Here is a 20,210-nt window from a genome sequence, read left to right as displayed (position 1 = left end):
CAGGCTGGGATGTTCACGCACTACACTGGCCTGCGGGCAATGGAACTGGAGTGGATGTGGAGATTTAAAGGAAACCTACCACTTCTGATGGTAGGTATGAGATGTAAACACCGGGCACCAGCTCAGGGTGAGCTGGTGCCGGAGCTTACCTTAGCGAGTGTTTTAAACCGCTATATCGCGGTTTAAACACATTTTGATTTACCTCTCCGAGGTAGCTTCGGCGCTGCGCGCGGCCATGCGCGCGTGACGCCTCCGGCACTCCGTATGGAGGCGCGAGCGCGCACGGCCGCGCGCAGCGCCGAAGCTACCTCGGAGAGGTAAATCAAAATGTGTTTAAACCGCGATATAGCGGTTTAAAACACTCGCTAAGGTAAGCTCCGGCACCAGCTCACCCTGAGCTGGTGCCCGGTGTTTACATCTCATACCTACCTTCAGAAGTGGTAGGTTTCCTTTAAGTGCCTTCATTTCACTGGATGTCACTCTCAGATTTTAAGCATAATTAGATGATAGCCAAACGCATTTCAGAACTATATCCTTCCTCAATGGCAAAACAGTTTTTACTTCTAAAATATATTGCATACAAAAAGCCTACCTGTAGATAATAGAGCAACAAGGCATGTGAGCTTTGCCTTGCTAGCTGATAATGGTAAACTAGGGTCAAGAAATGTAAGTATGTAGTAAAGGAACAGTCCCCAACTTAGTAAGCTTCTTACACCGCAGCAGAAATGCTGTGATCTGAAACAACAGATTTGCCCCATTTAGGAAGTTTCTGAATCTTTGGATTAGGTGAAGTTACACTGTTTACAGTATCTGATCCAAATTATTTGGCCTCAGATTATATTGTTAGGTAATCAGGGGAGTGGCTGAATCTCACTGCTCGTTGCTGTATATCCCATGATTCAGAGACACGCTGCAAATGACGTGTATATTGTGCAGCTTTTAGGTAAGTGTGACGGTGCAGGCTGTAGGCCCCTCACATATTTCTGATCTAACAGGTTGGGGGTCGAGGGGGTTGGCACATTTCCTAGTTCATGCATTCCTTTGTACTTCCTTACCCATGTGGCTGTTTTGTATGCAGGGTGACAGGAGGAAATAGACAAAAGAAAAGTTGTGCGGCTGACTGGAACTTCGCAGCTTGAATTTATTTTCCTTTGTGAATGTTTTTGATCACTCATTTATCATTGTAGGTTATAAATGATTCAGGTTTTTCATTGCAACATATAACATGAGAGATCACATCATCACTGTGATCTGTCTAATATTGAGGTAGAGGGTTTCATTCAAACTTCTGCAAATTCTTTACCAGAAAGCATGGAGGGCAGATGAGGGGGAAGGGTACTGGAATTTGCAAACAAGACTTAGACATCACAGTATTCGCAGCACAGTGCTGCACTTGTCCTGTCTGTCTGTGACCGTGGCCATCTTTCAGAGCACCACAGTCCTATGTGGGACTTGCACAACTTACAATGTTATGAATTGCAATCTGCTTCCCAGCGGTGTTATGTGCCTGTTTGTACAAGTCCCCAAGTTACATGCATGGATATGTGAGGGATAGGCAGAGAATGGAACCCTGGGGCACAAGAGTCAGCCCTGTGAGTGAGCAAGAATATATCTCCTTCACACTTATAATATAACACCATTTCATGAAGACATGCCCCCTTAACATGAATGCACTACGTGCATTACGTATTGGCTTCCTGTCTTTTATATATATATATATATATATATATATATATATATATATATATATATACAGGCGGTCCCCTACTTAAGAGCACTCGACTTACATACGACCCCTAGTTACAAACGGACCTATATTGGTAATTTATTGTATTTTAATCCTAGGCTACAATGATCAGCTGTAACAGTTATCAAAGGTGTCTGTAATGAAGCTTTATTGTTAATCCTGGTTCTTATGACATCCCAACATTTTTAAAATCCAATTGTCACAGAGACCAAAAAAGTTCTGGCTGGGAATACAATGATAAAATATACAGTTCGGACTTACATACAAATTCAACTTAAACAAACAAACCTACAGACCCTATCTTGTATGTAACCCGGGGACTGCCTGTATATATATATATACACTCACCGGCCACTTTATTAGGTACACCATGCTAGTAACGGGTTGGACCCCCTTTTGCCTTCAGAACTGCCTCAATTCTTAGTGGCATAGATTCAACAAGGTGCTGGAAGCATTCCTCAGAGATTTTGGTCCATATTGACATGATGGCATCACACAGTTCCCGCAGATTTGTCGGCTGCACATCCATGATGCGAATCTCCCGTTCCACCACATCCCAAAGATGCTCTATTGGATTGAGATCTGGTGACTGTGGAGGCCATTTGAGTACAGTGAACTCATTGTCATGTTCAAGAAACCAGTCTGAGATGATTCCAGCTTTATGACATGGCGCATTATCCTGCTGAAAGTAGCCATCAGATGTTGGGTACATTGTGGTCATAAAGGGATGGACATGGTCAGCAACAATACTCAGGTACATCCGAATATCGCAGCAGAAATCGAGACTCATAAGACCAGGCAACGTTTTTCCAATCTTCTACTGTCCAATTTTGATGAGCTTGTGCAAATTGTAGCCTCAGTTTCCTTTTCTTAGCTGAAAGGAGTGGCACCCGGTGTGGTCTTCTGCTGCTGTAGCCCATCTGCCTCAAAGTTCGACGTACTGTGCGTTCAGAGATGCTCTTCTGCCTACCTTGGTTGTAACGGGTGGCGATTTGAGTCACTGTTGCCTTTCTATCAGCTCGAACCAGTCTGCCCATTCTCCTCTGACCTCTGGCATCAACAAGGCACTTCCACCCACAGAACTGCCGCTCACTGGATGTTTTTTCTTTTTCGGACCTAGAGATGGTTGTGCGTGAAAATCCCAGTAGATCAGCAGTTTCTGAAATACTCAGACCAGCCCTTCTGGCACCAACAACCATGTCACGTTCAAAGGCACTCAAATCATCTTTCTTCCCCATACTGATGCTCGGTTTGAACTGCAGGAGATTGTCTTGACCATATCTACATGCCTAAATGCACTGAGTTGCCGCCATGTGATTGGCTGATTAGAAATTAAGTGTTAACGAGCAGTTGGACAGGTGTACCTAATAAAATGGCCGGTGAGTGTGTGTATATATATATATATATATATATATATATATATATATATATATATATATGTTTGTCATATCTATGACCACTTTCTATATCTATTCATTTAAAAAGGTGCTTGAAACCTCTACATGTTTACATACATGTCTCTTAACCCTATGTATGCCTTCAATTAATAATATAGGCAACCTTGACATAATTTGTGACATACAGTCAGTCCCCGGGTTACATACAAGATAGGGTCTGTAGGTTAGTTGTTAAGTTAAATTTGTATGCAAGTCGGAACCGTATACGTTATCATTGTAACTCCAGACAAATATTTTGGTCTCTGTGGCAATTTCATTTTAAAAATGTTGGATTGTCATGAGAACCAGGAATAACAATAAAGCTTCATTACAGACACATGTGATAACTGTTACAGCTGTTTATTGTAGTCTAAGGCTAAAGTACAGTACATTACCAAATACCAGAGGTCCGTTTGTAACTAGGGGTCGTCTGTAAGTCGGGTGTTCTTAAGTAGGGGACCGCCACTATTTCTCAAAATGAAATAAACCTGTTACCACATTTTCACAAATACAGCTAGTGACAGGTTCCTATAGAGTCCTATCAACTATAAAACACCCTTCCTTTAGGTAAAAATTGTTTCCCTCCTGTGCTCATCAAATCAACCTTATGTTATATTACCTGGCATCTGAGTGGTGTGTCCTGCTCACAACCCCTTCAATCTACTTCTCACTATGCCCTATTCTTCCTCGCTATTCAGTACTTTGTGTAATGTGACTAGGGGGATGTTATCTAAGGTCCTTTACCTTAGATGCGGCCCTGCATACAGTAAGGCATCATGTAAAAACCTGGACACAATATTTAGTAAACAGAGCTTTATACAGTGTGTCTGCAGTTGAAAGGAGGCGGGCCAGTGCACTAAGTTAAAATAATGGGCATGGCTTACTAGTAGCTTGGGAAAAAAGAATAAATGAGTCAAGTATGATAATTTGCATCAGGCTGTATTTAAGATACAATGGGGCACATTTACTTACCCATCCCATCGCGATCCCCGAGGTGTGTTGCCCGACGAGTATTCGAAGCCTCCACATTTCACCAAGATCGTGCGCCCAATATCCTGCATGTGTCACTTCCCCGCTGAGGTCAGCTGGAGTTCACCTTCTTCTTCCCAGTGCATGTAAGTGCTTGGCTTGTGACACAATTTTGAATGTTAAATCCTGAGCGTTGTCCGAATCCGTCGGATCGCCCATTGATTTCTGTCACATGAAAGTCGCTGTTTGCTCCAAAATCCGATCGAGTGTGCCACAATCTGCTTTTAAATGTGGCGCAAAACAGTAATAGTCGGAATATCTACTACAGGGGACTGGCTGGCTATCTACTACAGGGGCAGGCTGGCCATATGCTACAGGGGCTTTCGGCTATATGCTACAGGGGGCTGGCTGGCTATATACTACAGGGGGCTAGCAGGCTATATAATGCAGGGGACTGGAAGGCTATATACTGCAGGGGGCTGTCTATATACTACAGGGGCTGGCAGGCTTTATACTGGGAGGCTGTGACCAATGCATTTCCCACCCTCGGCTTGCTTATACTTAGTCCTAGTCAATAGGTTTTTCAATTTTTTTGTGTTAAAATTAGGGATCTAGGCTTATACTCGGGTCGGCTTATACTCGAGTATATACGGTAGGTGAATTCTGCTGAAGCAGTGAAGGGGGGCGGCAGATTCATCAAGACCAGGCGCCACAGTTATGAATCTTGCGCACCCTGCACTATTTTTGACAAATGTGGGCCATTGTACTTCATGTTATTGGTAAGCTTAAGTTGATATGTTTTGCATTTATTTATTTTTTAAAAATTTAAATTTGGTAAAAATTTTGAAAGAAATCGCTATTTTCAAAATTCTAAATTATCTTGTTTTCAGACATATAATATTATATAATATTATAAAACCCCTATATATAAGCCCATTTCCAAATCTGCACCCCTTCAACTGTTAGAATCAAGTTTTAGGAAGATTGTTAACCTTTTGATAGCTTCATGGTGTTTAAAACAAAATTAAGATGAAATTTAGAATGGTCTAATTTATTATTTATTAATACGTTAGTTTGCCCCTAAGTTTGCACATTTACCAAAGATAAAAGGAGAAGATGTGTTATGCAATTTTTCCCTGAGTATGGGGATACCCCACACTTGTTGTATGAGCACACAAAGATACGCAGAAGGGAAGGAGTGCCACCATGTAATAGCCAGTTTTACCATATAGGATATAACTGTTTTCAGTAACCTATAAAATATTTCTTTTTCTGTTAGTATGGCCAGACGAGGGCTTATTTTTTTGATTAGATGCATTTTTAGTGATACTATTTTGTGCTGGCTATGCCCTATTGATGAAAATTTTCACCATATAGCCTAATAAACATGTTACCTTTATTATATTGGTCAGTATGATTTTGGTTATACCAATTTCTATAAAACATGATGGCAAGAACAGTGCAAACTGCACTATGGTGCAGTTTGCCTGTGTAGTGTGCAGAAGGCGCCAGATTCGTGATTTGTGGCGCACCTTCTTCATGAATCTGGCGCCCTCTGAACTGCTCCTACAGAGTGCAACAGCTTACACATAGGGAGTGTGACACATTACTGTTGAACTCTGCATGATAAGTGTGACACAGGCTCCGACTCTGCACCAGAACGCCCCTTTTAATGGCGAAATTTGTGTCACACGAGATTTGTCACACGAGTGCAGCCACGACACAAATGAATTGCGGACAGTTCTTAAATACATTTGCAAGCAGTTTTCACATAAAAGAATGTGAAAAGTGTTATAGAAAACTGCAGGGTGCAGGGTCCAATGTGCTCCAATGTGGAGAATTTGGAGACATTTAAGATTCACTTAGATCGTGCGCCCGATATCCTGTATCTGTTGCTTCCCCGATCAGGTCCGCTGGAGTTCACCGTCTTCTTCCCGGTGTATGTAAGTGCATTATATGTGACACAATTTTAAAGTTAAATCCCGCGGTTTGTCCGAATCTGTCGGATCGTCCGATGGCCCGCCCCCCGATTCCGACACAATCCGATCGCATGCAACAAAAACCCCTGTTAAATGCGGTGCAAAACTGAAATCGTCAGGAAACCCGACGGAAATGCGGTCCGCGGACCCTTAGTAAATGTGCCCCACAGACTTCCTGCCAGCAGCAGCGTGAGAAGTGTAAAGCTACACAAACATAAGGTCTTTATCTTGGGAAGGGGAGGAAGGCACAGCAGATCTAGCAAATTGTGAAATAGCAAAGATGTAGGAGAGCTGATTGTGTCATTGGGGCTCATTTACTAAGGACTCTACGGCCGCATTTCCATCGGGTTTCCCTAATTTTTCCGTTTTTCGCCGAATTCCGCCGGGATTTTGGGGCACGCGATCAGATTTTGGGCACGCGATCAGATTCGGAAAAAACACGGAATTTAAAAAACGAAATGTGTTGCAAGATCAAGCACTCACATGCACCAGGAAGAAGCAGGTGAACTCTGGTGGACCTCGGTGCAGCAGCGACACCTACTGGATATCCCGGCAGACCCGAATCAGCGTCAGACAATTGCCACGGGATCGTGACAGGACTGGGTAAGTAAATGAGCCCCATTGTGTGCAATAGGCATCTCATGGATCTCTCATCTCTGATCTGTTTCATCGCTCTTTCTATGTGTCAGATAGGAGCTAATATAGCAATAAAAATGGGTAAAAATGTGAAGTAAAGGGTTAAAAATTATCTTTGTTGTTGTGAACATCACTAGGGGATTGAAATTTGGAAATTTCCCATTTAATGGTTAATAAGTGCGTTCTAATGCACTGTAGGAAACCGCCAATTCAAATACAGACGGTTGTCACGGGTGCTCCTGCGACCCACGTTTTCGGGTCACAGGCGCACCCGTGTGCCCCCTCCTAAGGCGAGCGTGCTCCGGCCGTCTAAGATTTAAAGGGACAGTGCACCACTAATTGCCGCTGGCTATCTGACTACCTATATAGGCCAAGCGTCTTCCTGGAACCCCTGCCGAGTCTTTGTGCTTCCATGCCTGAGAGAAAGCTGTATTCCAAGCCCTCTACAATTATCCAGATTTCCCGTTGTGACCTCGATTCCGTTCCTGACTCTGATTCCATGCTGCCTGTCCTGACCTATTGCTACTTCTCCGACGCCGAACCTGTGCTGCCTGTCTTGACCTCCTGCCTGTCCCTGACCACGAGTTTGCCTCATGATTCTGCACTACCCCTTGCCCGCCACCGCAGGCAAAGTCGCGTCTGTGGAACGACCTTGTGGTGCCATGCTGCAACAAGTCAAACCTGCTTTGCGGCTGCTCTAGTGAAAACTGGGTACCTCTTAGACTCCGGTCCCAGGTGTCGGCTTATGTTATCGCCCGCGGTGGTACAGAGAATCTACCTCTCATCGTGACACCGGTCTAGCAGTGCATAAGGTATGCTCAACTCCATGCCAGTATATATAGGTGCTTTAATGTAAAATAAAGTAAGCAAAACAGAAATGTCCTCTTTGAACAAGCCCTAGGGGAGAACCTTACTAGGAACTCACACCCTTCTGTCACTTGGAGTGAAGTAAGGACACAAGTAGAAATGTACTTATTATTATGTATTACTCTTTTTTCACACCTAGATTTTTTTTTCTTTCTGGTACACTACAGTTACAGTAATTTTAGTAAAGGAATTGCACAATATCAGAAATTGAAATCTACATATTTCTGCAAGGAGCGGCACCCTCCTGATTCTCCATAAATTATCCTCCACACCACATTCATTCATGCATGGATATCGGCTTTTCTTGATGAGTTGGGCATTTATGAATTATTATTGATGTTTTTGAAATTACTTTTTTCATTTAAAGTGATAAAAACACCACCTTCTGTTTTCTATGAAATAAATTGTCAGCATTATAAACATGGGGTATTGAAGAAGCTGTGCTCTGGAGTGTAAACAGGGGTGAACCATGAAATATTGGCCATAACTAATAATCATTATGGACACTCAACAACTACCATAATAAAATAGATTTTAAAAGGATCAAAATGAAATGTAATTGACTATATTGTTATATATATTGCTCTAAAAAAATTTAATTTACTGCTGCCACCTTGATGGACAGACTGCTGGGTCATCATTATTGCTATAAGGGTTGCGGTAGATCTCGGGACATCTAGGCTTCAGAGTAATCCATGCCACGTTGAACACTTATATTACCACAGGGTAAGTTGGGGGGCCCTGTTATAGATTTTATGTTGGAGCCTAAGAACTTCAAATTATGCAACTCTGTCGGCCATCAACCCTAAGGCACATGTATGTTCTAGTAAATGACATATCAGAATACACTGTACTGCAACATGACTAATTTAAAGTGACCTTAACCTAGTGACAAAATACTGCAAGAATCTGAACAACAGGTTAAAGGGGCTATGTAAGCATTTCATGTGCTTATACTAATAATGACCCTGTCCTTGATCCCATGGCATACCCAGGCAAGTACCAGTGGCCAGAGCTGCTCAAGGGTCCCACATGGCCATATCTGGAGGTTGGGGGGCGGCTGTATATAATGAAGCCACGGGGGGGGGGGGGGGTGAGAGGGGCTCTATATAATATAACCATAATGGTGTTGTATATAATTAAATGATGAGGGGGGCTGTTTGGGTTGTTAAACTGGGGAATATTTTAGAGAACAGGAGACTATTACTATCTGAATTTTAATGCCACCACGTGAGGTCACTGTAAAGGAACCACTTGAGGCTTTGTGGCCCAGGGGCATACTAAGGAGCTGGCCATGTGTGGACATGTGCTAGTCATAGAAACAACAGCTAGCACACGTCCATAAAAACGGCCATATGAAGATAGCCTAAGAATGATTGATAACCTTCCACCAATATTATCACGTCTATCAGGCTGGATTTGAAAGCAGGGTATTTTTCTACCTCTAAAATCATGTCACAAATTGTAAAAAAAAAGTGATTTTCAAAAGTTTACAAAAAAAGTGGTCGTGTATGGGGGGTATAAGAAACTATTCTAATCTCTTTAGCCTTCTGCCATTGTATGTGGCTATGCTTCATACATAAACCTATCAATTCACCAACATAGCTTGGGAGAGGGGGGGTTAAACCATTGGTCAAACCAATCAGAACATGTTTACTGCATTACTGCATATATGTAAAGCCATTGGCTTTCATATATATATGACAAGAACATTCACTGGGACAGATTTACTTACCCGGTCCTGTAGCGATCCTGTGGTGCGTTGTGCGACTAGGATTCGGGAATATCGTGCGTCTGAGTTCCTGCATGTGTCGCTGCTGCGCCGAGGTCCACCAGAGTTCACCTTCTTCTTCCTGGTGCATGTAAGTGCTTGATTTTGCGACACAAATCCATTTTTAAATTCCGCGGTCTGAATCCGTGGGGTTGTCCGCCGGCCCGCCCCTGATGTCTGTCGCGTGCAAGCCGGTGCCAATGTGCCAAAATCCGATCGCGTGCGGCAAAATCCAGGGGCAATTCGGTGCAAAACGGAAATATCCGGGAAACCCAACGAAAGTGCGGCGTTTGGACCCTTAGTAAATGAGCCCCACTGTCTCAAACAATGCTTCCCCCTTCCATGTTCCCCTGGACATAGTTTGCCAAATAGCAGAATCATCATCATAGGTGAGCATCAATATTCTGACACCTCTGTTGGCGGGATACTGCTCATCTATCAATAATCGCAGAGGTCAGCCTCTATTGATGCATTATCATCTCACCCTACACCATAATAAGAGCAGAAAGTTTTGTTTAGTAAAGGCTAGAAAACCATTATACAAATCTAGTTGAGAATAGATCTAATGAGGTTCTATGGAATAAAATATATTAATTGGTTTGATGGGAGGAGTCTAAATATGTGTGGAGTTCAGGCCCTTCTAGAGAGCTTACAGGGGTATTTCCACGAAGACAAGTTTCTTATATGTAAGGATAACAAAATAACACATTCTTTAATTCAATGTTATTAACAAATATAATGTCCCTATCAGTCCTGGTGTATACAATTTCGCAATTTCGGTAGCCCCGGGTTCCGATTGTAAATCTAATTTTTATGGTCTGGCAGGACAGATTCTTCTCATGAATGGCGTCTGTTGTCTGCAGGATGCAGTGTGCTCCTTGCCCCTTCCCCTCCATTACAAGAAGAGGTCACACATAGACACCCAAAGATACTTTCAGCCAACAAATAGCATTGTGCACAAACTTGCTCTACAAGCTACCTGCAAGATAGGGTCTTGATCCAGGGGGATTGCATTCTGACTATGTTATAGCTCAGGTGTAGCAGGCTGACAGTGTTTTGTTATAGCTCAGATGTAGCAGAGAGGAAGTGTGTCATTGTGTGTTATATGCACCTCATGGATTTCATCATCTTTCATCTTTGATCTGTTTCATCTCTCCTTTTCTATGTGTCAGATACTAGTAGAATATTCAGAAGCTAAATAAAAGTGTGGATAAACCCTGTATCCTGATAAACATTGTCAGCACACAGCATCTCACAGCACTGAGGGATCATAAAGTGTCTGAGTTATAGGAGCTAAAAGAGCAATAAAACTGAGTAAAATTGTAAAGTGAGTAAATAATAATGATTTTTACTGTGTAAACATCTCTATGGGATTTCTTTCATGGGAGAATCCCTGTAAAGGGGTTTTCCGACAAACCAAGTTAGGCCCATTAAAAGGATAGAGCCTAACTTGCTGATCAGTGGGGGTCTTAGATCACAAGAACGAGGGGACCAATAATGGAGCAACCCGTTTAACGGGGTTTTCCCAAAAACTAAGTTAGGCCTATTAAAAGGATAGAGCCTAACTTGCTGATCAGTGGGGGTCTTAGATCACAAGAACGAGGGGACCAATAATGGAGCAAACGGCCGTGCATGACCGTTCTGCTCCATACATTGCAATGGAGCTAACGTAAACTGCTGAGCACCACACCATTTATCTCCGGGAACGACGATGGGTCCGACTGAGGTACCTGGGACCCCATCAGACCCCTTGTTCTCATGATCTGTGGGAGTCCCATCACTGAGACCCCACCAATCAGCAACTTTGGTCCTATCCAGTGGTTTGTGGAAAAACCCATTTAATTGCCAACAGTTTGCTAGGATTGCTCAAAGTTTGATTTAATTTAATAGACACCAACATGTGCAGCACAGTGTAATAACCTATCCTTTGATGAGCCTCATTAATGTTTCTATTGCAGAAAAATCTTAACTAGTCATGTGATTGAGGAGTTCAGGAGGGCATGCCAGTCACACCTCCCAGGCCCCATTTAGCCTGATGACTGCAGACTAGAAGCTTCCCCACCACCACCACATAAATGGTTATGGTGCCAGTCTAAGGATTAAAGCTAATAACTTTGAGTATCTTAAAGCTTAATGGGGAGCAGTGTAGAAAAGGTCATTACTACATATGGTGTGCCAGCGCAGGGTGAAAACACTTCCTGGCAGGTCCCTTTTGCTAATACTGTGTGGAGGTACTAAGGAGCTTCCATAGATGTTGGTAGTTGGCTTAACATGCTCCAGAAAAGTGCATATCTAATACAAGACCCTTTAAATTATTTTGCCTTATGTAATACTTGATCATGCAACAATCCCCACTGGGGCTTGGCCTTTCTTGGGTGGTTGTAAACAGCCAAGGCTCAGAATAACGGAGTGACTGGCTTATGCGGCCTTGGGCACGCTATGGTCACGGTGCTTGGTATTGGGACCAGAGGACAGGCCTACTTCCTGGCAGGTCTCCAGCAAGTGGTGTGGGCAAGAAATATGGAAGGAGAGGCTGATGCAATAGGTTTCTCCCTGGGGCAACCCCTGAGGTATATGTAGGAGTCCCTGGATGATGGAAATTCGGGAGCCCATGATGGTGATACAGCTGGACCCAGGGATTACACTGAGGCACATTGTGCAAATCAACTTACAGTTTTTTATTCAACTTCGAACAGCTGGAAGTGGCCAAACAGTAGAAGCAAGCTGGAAGGTTGATGTAGATAGCTGGTCCGCCAGAAGGTAGTAACTTCAGGCTGGGCTGGTAAAAATGGAACTGAGTCCAGATAGGGACCTCTGAGGCTTAAGTCTCTTGACTTGCCCTAATGTGCCAGGCAGCTTGCCTTGACACTTCTGCTTCCTGGTACTATGACACTGGCTGGTGCAGCTCTGAAGGAGCTTCCAGCTTGCTTTACAATAGTATAGAGATTCTTATTGGATAAGAACATTTCACTTGTTAACTCTTGCCTTACCAGGTGGTGGCCACAGCTGCAATTACAAAGTCCTCCAATATTTAGAGACCTCTTGCAGAGGTGATCAGTCTCCCTAGCAGCTCCTAACATGGAGAGGGCTCTATTTGCAAAAACCACCTTGCCGATGTGTTGGTAGGGTTGTTGCAATCACGTAAGCGGTATGTCCAGTATACAATGTGAGAAGGGATATTATTTCTCTCTCTTCGTTTTTACATCATTAATCTTGCAGTAGTATTTATTGGAGGTGTGGATGACATCACTTCTCAGCAAAATCAAAACTGGTTAAAGGTAAATGAATAGTAATTACTGAGGTTGAAGGTCAAGCACACAATGCATAATCTCTTTTATGTGATTGCAGACATTGAGGTTTTAGAATGATTTTGCTTGTATGAACAGTCATATTCATTTATTTGGCACACTTATGGGTGGCTTGTGCTATTGTATACCAGTTAAACCAGTTTTCTCTTCTACTCAACCAGCATGCCTTGGCAAACTTTTGCAATACAAACCTACACTGCTGTCAAAATGTGTGGCACAGTATATCTCTATGCTAATAATCCAAAAGCCCTTATTAAACACAATCGAATTCCAAATGTTAACAGTAGTCCACCTTTGATTTTCGAACTACAAACTTTAAATGGAACTTCTTACCACATTTTCAAATACACAGCTAGCTATAGGATCCTATAGAGTCCTATTAACTGACACCCTTCTTTTAGCTAAAAATTGTTTCTCTCACATCCACATAAATAAACTTTTTGTTATATTCCTTGGCCAGTCCCTCCCATCTACATCTCCACATGTTCCATGCCTTGTCTCAGCATGTCATGTGCCCAGGGTAACATCATTACAGGTCGTTTTGCCTCCTAACATAGGAAACTGTACCCCATGCATATATCTTATCACATAAAATCAAAACAGCCGCACAGAACCTCTACTCTACCTCTACCCATCCTGTACGGAATTCTACTCCTCCGCATCCTCCATGCATGCATGCAGGGATTTCATGTGATCAGATATATAAATTAGGTAGGTCATGCAGATGTAAAAGGACCTTAGATGATGACATCCTGGTTACATGACTTTAAGTGCCCAATGATGTAACAGAACTCTCTCTCAATGTTCCATACAACAGAATATCATAGCACTTAGACCTGTCAATCAGGAACAGGTAGACAGGGCAGTGCAAGTAAAATTTAATATGCAGGACTCACTAAGTGTGAATAACTCACATCATTTAGGGTACAGTCAACATGTTGCAGTTACAATCACAATCAGTTTTGAGGTGGTTTTGTTAATTCAACAGGTGAAAGATGTGAACTGAATTTTGAAGGGGAAAGCTTTTCAACAAATGTCCTTTCCTGTAAAATTAACAAAACTGCATCTAAAACCACTTCAAAGCTGATTGTGATACAGTTTTAACTGCAATGTGTGACTGCACACTAAGGGTGCGACCACACGTTCAGGTTTTCAGATGCAGTCTTTGATGCCCAAACCAGGAATGGAGTAAAAGGAGGAGGAGCAGCACCTTTCAATTATTTGTTGCAACCCATTATAATAACACCTGGTTTTGGCTTCAAAAACTGCATCTGAAAAACTGAACATTTTTAGCTTTTACAGAGCTGTGTGAGGGCTTATTTTCTGTGTAACAAATTTTACTTCACAGTGACGTTACTTATTATTCCATGCCATGTACTGAGAAGCTGGAAAAAAATCCAAATGTGGTAAAATTGGCAAAAAAAATCCATTTGAGTCACTTTCTTGTGGCCTCAGTTTTTACGACTTTCGCTGTTCTCAGACTTTCCTCTGCTTTATTCTTTGGTTTGGTATGAGCACGGTGATTCCAAATTTATGTAGGTTTTATTGTGTTTTAATATATTTTCAAAAATTAAACAAATGTATATGAAAAAAATAAATAATTTTCGCTATCTACTGATGCTATGGTAAACGGAGCTGTGTGAGGTGTCAGTTTTCATTGCTACTATTCTGAGGACTGTGCAAACTTTTTATCACTTTTTATTACATAACATTATGTGATGTAAAATGGTGTAAAAGTATTGTTTCTGACATTTGGGTGCTACTTGCCATTATGGGGTTCACCGCCGGGAATAACCGTTTTTAAATTTTGATAGATGGGGAATTCTGAGACACAGCAATACCTAATGTGTTTTGTGATTTTTCCTGTTTATTAAGTTTTATATCAGTTTTAGGGAAGTTGGGTGATTAGAATTTTTAGATTTTTTTATTTTTATTATTATTTTTGGTTATATGAATTAGTGAAATCTTTATACTGTATATGAATGACTGGAGGCTGATTTCCTCAATTACTGGTGGATACTTATATGAATTATGAATGATGACGTTATACTACAGTATATATTCATTAACAAGTGGGGAATTATTGTGTATTTCAGTTAATTAGGGTATGCAGTGAATAAATTAAGAAGTAGGTGATGTTTATGATGTAATTAGGGGAACACTATATGTTATAGTAAATTGAGAGTGCTGTATTCATATTTTTTGCTGATTAATGTACACTCTGTACCCTGTCTTGACTAATAAGTCCTAAGTATTCAGACCGTTTGCTGTGACACACATAATTACTGTAACTCACATGCTGTCCATTTCCTTTTTGTCCATGTCCTTTTTTCCGGGTCCCAGGCGCACCCGTGTGCCTTCCTGTACCCCCGGAGCTCAGCAGCTTCTTTTACCATGGCACCTTCCAGTGATGGTCTCCTCACTCCAGGGTGTGTCCCAGCCTCCTAGGATGCGCACGCGCCAGCCGTCTAAGATTTAAGTGGCCAGCGCACCAATGATTGGGGATGACTGACCGCCTTCCCAGTTAAATTCCTGACACCTTTTCGTGTTTCCCCTGAAGGATTTTGGTGCCTTGTGGCTTAGAGAAAGCTTGTTTCCTATGTCCTCTGCATTTATAGTGATTTCCCATTGAGACCTTGATATCGTTCCTGACTTTGCTCCTGTGCTACCTGTCCTGACTTTAGGCTACATCCCGTGCTGCCTGTGCTGAGTCCCTGACTCATTCTATGCCTCACGACCTCGCGGAATAAGTCTCGCCTGTGGAGCGACCATGTGGTGCCAAGCTGCAGCAGGTCCAATCTGCTTTGTGGCAGGCTCTTGTGAAAACCGGGTGACACTTAGACTCCGCCCCCAGGTGTCGGCTTACGCCATCATCCGCGGGGGTACAGTGGGGCCACTACAACTGGATCCTGACACTTTTGATCCTCCTTGAGATGTTTCTACTCCTTGATTGGAGTTCAACTTTGTTTATTTAAAGTGATTGGACTTGATTAGAAAATACACACTTCTATCTATATAAGACCCAACAGCTCACAGTGCATGTCAGAGCACATGAAAATTGTGAGGTCTAAGTAACTGTCCAATAAGCTCAGAGACAAAATTGTGGCAATGCACAGATCTGGACAAGGTTACAAAATAATTTCTGCAACATTCAAGGTATCTAAGAGCTCAGTGGCCTCCATAATCCTTAAATGGATGAAGTTTGGGATGACCACAAATCTTCCTTGACCTGGCCGTCTAGCCAAATGAAGTAATTGTGGAAGAAGAACCCTGGTGAGAGAGGTAAAGAAGAACCTCAAGATAACTGTGGTTGAGTTCCAGAGATGCAGTAGTGAGATGGGAGAAAGTTCCAGAAAGTCAACTGCTTTATGGCAGAGTGTGACAATGGAAGCCTCTCCTCAAGCCTGCATAGAGTTTGCAAAAAAACACATGAAGGAGTCCCAGGCTATGATAAATTAGATTCTCTGATATGATAAGACAAAGATTGAACTTTCTGGTGTTAATTCTAGGCTGTATGTGTGGAGAAAACCAGGCTCTACTCATCACCTGCCAAATACAATCTCAGGGCGGTGGCAGCGGGTGAGGATCTGCAAGAAAGAATGACAGAAGATCCCCAAATCCAGGTGTAACCTTATTGCATCATTCCCAAGAAGACTCATTCCTAAACTAGATCAAATGGGTGCTTCTACGCAACAATGAGGGTTCTGGAGTGTGTCAATGACTTACTTCTGGACATCTTTCATATCAGCAGTATTCCCCATGACTGTGTCACCTACTGAACCAGACTAAAGGACCTTTTAAAATGCTTAGGAAGCCTTTGCAGGTGTTTTGGGTTAATTAATCTAATTTTCTGAGATAATGGGCAGAATATATTAAGACTGGCGTTTTATATTAAAAAGGACCTGTCACCCCCAAAAATACCCCCATCAAATATGCTCCCCATAATCCTCTCCCCAACCCCTTTCTATATATGCCATTTTTTTATTAATTTAAGTTGGGAAAGCTGGTTGTAATAGATCTGATCTCTTACCAAATAAGATCACAATCGCTGCCGGCTCACTCAGATGCTGCTGAACTGACAGAGCACGGCCGGCACTGCAAAAAGCACGGAGGCCACATCGCAGAGAGCTGTCCGCGATTGCGCAATATAAGCGCTGCTGCCGGCTATTCTTACAGGTCCCCACTGACAGAGGAGTGGTGGAAGAGTGTCGGCCGGCCCCTTCATGAATAAGCCCGTCTGCCAGCGCACAGGATACGAGGATCCGACCTCTTATTTGGTAAGAGGTCAGATCTGCTACAACCAACTTTCCCAATATAAATTTTAAAAAAAATTGGCATATATAGAAAAGGGCCGTGGGGAAAATTATGGGGGGCATATTTGTTGATGGTCTTTTTAGGGGTGACAGGTCCTTTTTAACACATATTAAATATATTAAGAACACTATAATCATCAACATTAACATAAACACTTGAAAAAGTTCACTCTGTTTGTAATGAGTTTTACTTTTTGAATTGAATTACTGAAAAACAGAAAACTTCTTGCTAAACACTTGTGTGTGTATATATATATTGTGATACCTGTGCAGGACAGGTTGTGTAGGGGAGGTACATGTCTCCAAGGTTCCTCTCATATGTGAAGTAGCAGTCCAGAGACTCACCTGCTGCCTAATTAATGAGGTGTTCAGAAGGAAGGTATTTAGGGAAAGTCAGGTGGGCAGTTCACTCTCTCTACCTGGAGACACAGGGCTGTCTGTGTGAGAGCTACATGCAAGTAAGGTTGCAATACTGCTGTGTTTGTTAGCTGGCAGGGAGAAGCCCTCCAGTTGTTAGTTAGGGCTGTACTGTGTATAGTCAGTGCCGGACAGGCAAGGAGTTTTGTTTGTAAATGTTTTTTTGTTTCTTTTCTTGCAATCTTCTGCAATAAACCTGACCCAGAGTCAGCTTCTACCTACCTGCTGCTGTTTGCCTCGAATTGATGGAAAAAGAAGAGTGACCTTTGACTCCAGCAAAGGCGATCCCTAACCAATTTCTTACAAGTGGTGGAGGACGCGCGCAACGCGCTAAGGTGACGTTGAAAGATGGAGGACGTATTAAAGGCTTTGTTGCAGTCTACTGCAGCCCAGCAGGATGCTACCAGAGAACAACAGCGGACCAATGCACACCAGCAGGAAGCAAACCGCTTATTGTCAGCACAGCTAACCACATTAATAGATGCTACAAATAAAGACCGCCAGATTCTACAGGAGGTAGTGCAGCAGGTGGCAAATCTTCCCGCGGCTCAAGGAGAGTCAGAAAGGAAAACTATTAATGTGAGTCGTTTTTTGCAAAAAATGACAGCAGAGGATGATGTGGAAGCATTTATGACCACGTTTGAAAGGACCGCAGAGTGTGAGGCATGGCCCAGAGCACGTTGGGCAGGACTACTTGCCCCATTCCTTGCCGGGGAAGCGCAAAAGGCCTACTTTGATTTGGAGCCAGAGGCAGCCCAGGACTTTGATAAGCTTAAGGCAGAGATCCTGGCTCGTTTGGGAGTAACCCTAGCAGTCCGAGCGCAAAGAGTGCACCAGTGGACATACAGAGCAGACAAACCACCACGTTCTCAGATGTTCGACCTCATTCATCTGACCAGAAAGTGGCTACAGCCTGAGGTTTTGTCAGCACCTAACGTGGTTCAAGGAGTGGTTATGGACCGATACCTTAGGGCTCTACCCCAGAAATTAAGGCAGTGGGTAAGCCATGGAGACCCTAAAACAGCCGACCAACTTGTGGATCTGGTGGAACGGTATTCTGCAGCTGAAGGACTACTGACTGACACCCAGCATCAGACCTCGACCCCTAGGATGACAAGGTTTCCGGGAGTTCCTGGTAAGACTGTTCCGGGGCCTAAGGGAGCTGGGAAAAATGTGAAGACTTTGGCTGAGTATAATAATGAGACTGAGGGTCCAGAGAAGCCAAAAATGCATGGACATGGCAAATGGCCATTACGATGTTTCCGTTGCCATGAATTGGGGCACATTGCAATGAACTGTCCGTTAACTACTGAACCGATGCAATGTGATGTTGCCTTTTTGAGGAAGCGTATGTCTATGTTTGCTCAGGTGGTGTGTTCTGCTGCAAGCTCAGATTGTGTACAAAAACATTTGTGTGAACTAACTGTAGGGGATAAGAGTGTAATTGCTTTGCTAGACTCAGGAAGTGTGGTCACTCTAGTTAAAGCTAACCTTGTCTGTTCCCCTAACAGTCCGACAGAAACTTTTTCAGTTACCTGTGTACATGGGGATACCTGTGAATATCAAACTGCAATAACTTGTCTTACTACTCCCTATGGAGCAGTATTTCATAAGGTTGGGTTAGTCCCAGAATTAATGCATGATGTAATTTTGGGAAGGGATTTCCCACATTTTTGGAGGTTGTGGGAAAACAACTTGGTGCCTAGGAGAAGGACCACTGTAAGTCTCACAGCTCCAGATGTATGTCCTGAACCATTTGACGGTACGACAGAAGAGGCTGTTGAGGAAGAGCCAGCAGATAGTTCTCTACCTTTCCCATTTTCAGTTATGGCAGGAGACTTGGAGGCACCACCCTCAGAGACTGAGACTGAAGGGGAGTCCCAACCAATTATGCCTGAACTAGAGTTTAGAAGGGATGACTTTCATAGTGAGCAGATGAGGGACCCTACACTGAGTCGAGCTCGAGAAAATGTAAAAGTCATAAACAGGAAACAGGTGGAACCTGGCCAGAGACTTGCTTTCCCACACATGGCACTGGAAAATGATTTGTTGTACCAGATTGTTAAGAAGGGGGAAGATAGAGTTCAGCAGCTAGTTGTTCCAAAGCAGGAGAACAGTTCTGGACCTGGCACATGGACACATTATGAGTGGCCATTTGGGGATCCAGAAAACTACTGAGAGAATCTTGCAAAGGTTCTTCTGGCCCGGTATGCATGCTGATATTAAAGCCTATTGTGATTCATGCCCAGAGTGTCAGATATCTGCACCTACGCCCCACTTTCGCAGCCCATTGGTACCTTTGCCCATCATTGAGATACCATTTGAGCGGATTGGGATGGATTTGGTTGGTCCCTTAACCAAGTCAGCACGTGGGCACCAACACATCCTTGTTATAATGGATTATGCAACCCGTTACCCAGAGGCTATCCGCTTACGCAATACATCATCCAAAACTATTGCCAAAGAACTAGTGCATGTATTCAGTAGGGTGGGCATTCCAAAAGAAATACTGACGGACCAAGGTACCCCTTTTATGTCTAAGGTAATGAAAGAGCTTTGTAAGTTATTTAAGGTCTCTCAGCTACGAACATCAGTCTACCACCCTCAAACTGATGGTTTAATTGAAAGATTCAATAAAACATTGAAACAAATGCTAAAGAAGGCAGTGGACAAAGATGGGAAAAATTGGGATTTTTTACTCCCCTATTTACTCTTTGCCATAAGGGAGGTGCCTCAGTCATTCACAGGGTTTTCACCCTTTGAACTC

General features: G+C 43.0%; 1 protein-coding gene across 1 annotated transcript in view; it reads left to right on the top strand.

The window, feature by feature from the left end:
* Positions 1-869: 869 nt before the first annotated feature.
* The window catches only part of PC (pyruvate carboxylase), a 325,659-nt gene continuing 306,318 nt past the window's right edge, over positions 870-20,210 (top strand). Inside the window, exon 1 of the mRNA XM_072117868.1 lies at positions 870-943. The gene's annotated coding sequence lies outside the window, so the exon portion shown is untranslated. The remainder of the gene's footprint in view (positions 944-20,210) is intronic.

The sequence above is a fragment of the Engystomops pustulosus genome, chromosome 7 (genome assembly GCF_040894005.1).
Source record: "Engystomops pustulosus chromosome 7, aEngPut4.maternal, whole genome shotgun sequence".
Lineage (NCBI taxonomy): Eukaryota > Metazoa > Chordata > Amphibia > Anura > Leptodactylidae > Engystomops > Engystomops pustulosus.
The sequence above is the reverse complement of the archived record's forward strand: the minus strand, read 5'-3'. Positions and strand labels throughout refer to the sequence as shown.